General features: G+C 39.7%; 1 long non-coding RNA gene across 1 annotated transcript; it reads right to left on the bottom strand.

Moving 5' to 3' along the window:
• Positions 1–323: 323 nt before the first annotated feature.
• On the bottom strand, positions 324–2,785 carry LOC117106640. Its single transcript, XR_004445106.1, has 3 exons — positions 2,136–2,785; positions 1,440–1,535; positions 324–977 (listed from the first exon to the last, which is right to left on the bottom strand). It is a non-coding gene; the product is annotated as an uncharacterized LOC117106640 (long non-coding RNA).
• Positions 2,786–2,849: the final 64 nt, after the last annotated feature.

The following is a 2,849-nucleotide window of genomic DNA, read 5'->3' as shown; positions in this document are numbered from 1 at the left end:
GGGAAAGTGAAAGAGACATTTAGACAAGTACCAAGAACTCTTTGCACAGAAAGAAATAAAGAGAAAGACCTTGAAGAAATTCCTCAGTATAGACAGATTATCATCATCATTTTATACCCCAAAAGTCTGCTTCTTTGGGCAGTTTCGCTTTCTCTTTTACCTTTTTTCCTAACGATCCTGCATTAGTGATAGAACTGCTTTTTCCATATCATCTCTATGATTTTTTTTTCCAATTGTTTGTAGTACTTCTGATTCCATAAACAAAATTTGTTTCTGCCACTTGTCATTTGACATCCTTGGAGTGGAGTGAGCAGGGACAGGGGGAATTTTCCCCCGTCGGACAGGCCTAAATCCCCTATCGTCCGACGCACGCGACTAAGTCGTCAGATCAAAAATATATAAATTATTTGTCTATCCAAATGACGTTATTTTGAATGCCAATCCCTAATATTGTGGTCTAAAAGCACATTTTGTACCATACTAAGCCATAAAAACTCTCCCCATGAACCCTACAAGTGAGTTTCTATTCCGGCCGTCGACTGAGGGTTTGTCGCTCCTGCTAGGACCCCTCCGTCGAACATGTCAGATCCATAGTCGGCCAATTTCTGGCGCCACCACTGGTAACATGTGCAGTGTAACTACATGATGGCGCATTGGTTAACAGTGAAACTGCAACACCACGCCACATTTAACAATTTTTATTAGAAGAAAATGTTAAATTGAAAGGCTCTTTATAGAAACATCTACTGTAAAGCCTAATGCAAAACATCATATTATAGTACCTACCATGTCATAAAGCTCATCGCTCATTTGTGGTTTAGGGGCTGTTGTCCACTTGGCGCCCTCTCTGAAATATTCTTTCATCAAACGGCGGTATGCACCATACTCAAAGAAAAGACATCTCCATGCCATTGGACTTTCAATGATTTCCTCACCAACCACAAGCAGAAGAACACGTGGCATCGCTGAATACAATCCTATGTACATACAACATAATTTTTTTTTTTAACACTCTTGATTAGTACAGTAGAAAAATACATATAAAACAGAAATATTATAATCATAATTGAACAGAGATTATGAATACAATCTAGGCCTACCACTTGTCACGTGAATACACCAACACACATTAACACTTGGCAATCATTGAATTGGTAATTGACAGCGTCGAATGTGTCATGAAGACACCTTATAAGGTACTGTAGGATGTTAATTCAACGACTCACACGTGGGCAAAGTGTAACCTGCAAGCCACATTTTGTTGCTGCTCGCGATAACCCTGTGTACTTTGGATATACTGTAAAACCCTTTGTTTTTAAGGCCAGATATATCTCAGACCCAACACTACTGTGTGGCACCAACAATAAAAATGCATAGTCAATTCTAATATACTATTGTCCTATTAGCATTTGAATGAACTTGTCATGCCGTTTACTTACCCGTCGAGCTGAAATCAGGCGTGGAATACGATTTAAAATGATCAAGTACATAGGGTCGTCGAACCTTCACTCCTTCACCTTTTTGGGGACGACAGCCTTAAGTAAAGAATTAGAAAGAAACAGAGTTACTATATTATGACGTTTTTACAGACCAACACAATCAAAACCATAACCACCCTTACGTCATTGGTTCACATAGTCAGTAGGGCCATCGTATTCGTCGATAGATTAGGTCCCCTTACTTTTGAGTGTGTGGGAGTGAAAACATAGCTTTTTAACTCAAGAAGTTACCGCTGCCTAAAAGGTTAAGCCATGAATTAGCAGCTCACATGCCTAACGCAGCTCATTTTGCTCACAATAGACAGAAATTACAGTTAAATTAAATGGAATGGACATCTTTCGTTTTCTTTATTTGCATCAACACCAGCTTGCGGCTGTGGTTGCGTCTGATGCCAGTTAAGCCTTGCTCCAAAAAAAACAAAAAAAACAACAAAAAAAACGCTGCATTTTCTCTACAGCGTGGCTGTTACCGAAAACTATCGGGAATTGAAGATCTGTTCAAAAAATGCAGCATAACATTCAGCATACGCCAGCGCATGCATCGTCAAGCGAAGTACAGGCGGAAATGAAGTTTGAAGTTTTCGGATTCTCAGTCATAGAGTCCATGAACGGATTTAGAATTCATAAACGGCCTACCTGGATTTCTGGCGTTAATTCTGGAACGGTGGCCTTCTCAACTCGTCTGACGATCACTTCTTCTAAAGGATCCAATTAATTAATATGAAAAAATGGTGTACAATAATTTAAAGTTGACTTTATACCATTTATTATCCATTTGTTATAAGCGACAATCGTCCTATCTCTATCACCTTAATAGTATTTGAGCAAGGGTGACTATTTGTGCATCCTGACCCCAATGACCCCAACGTAGTGCGAGCTATAACTTCAACTAGTATAGTTCCATGTGCAACTTTAATTCACATTAATGTAATCGAAGTAATAATTTAATCTGATTTAATTGAATGACTTCTACTTCACCACCACATCAACCATCACAAATGACTGACACCACTGATGACCACAAACACCACCACCGCAATCACCACCTGCCAGCACCACCACCATGATAACAGGGGGCACAAATTGAAAGAGGGCACTTCCGAAAGATTGGTTAAATGAGCTTACGAAACACATCCATTTATACTTCGCTGCACTTTGTGATACCTATCGCAAGCTGTATTCAGAATAATACAGCAGTAAAAACATGCAAATATCATTAGTTTTTGGGAGCTGGGTTAAGTTAAAAAAAAGTTTGCTTGGTTGAGGAAGTGCAGGAGTCTGTCTGAATTTCACAGGTTGCGGGACACTTCAGACCCCTATAGATGAGTCGAGTATCAAGGCAGGGGCGCC

Source organism: Anneissia japonica, unplaced genomic scaffold (assembly GCF_011630105.1).
Source record: "Anneissia japonica isolate Jap-2015-1 unplaced genomic scaffold, ASM1163010v1 scaffold3425_len2849_cov103, whole genome shotgun sequence".
Lineage (NCBI taxonomy): Eukaryota > Metazoa > Echinodermata > Crinoidea > Comatulida > Comatulidae > Anneissia > Anneissia japonica.
This window is presented reverse-complemented; position numbering and strand designations above follow the sequence as displayed.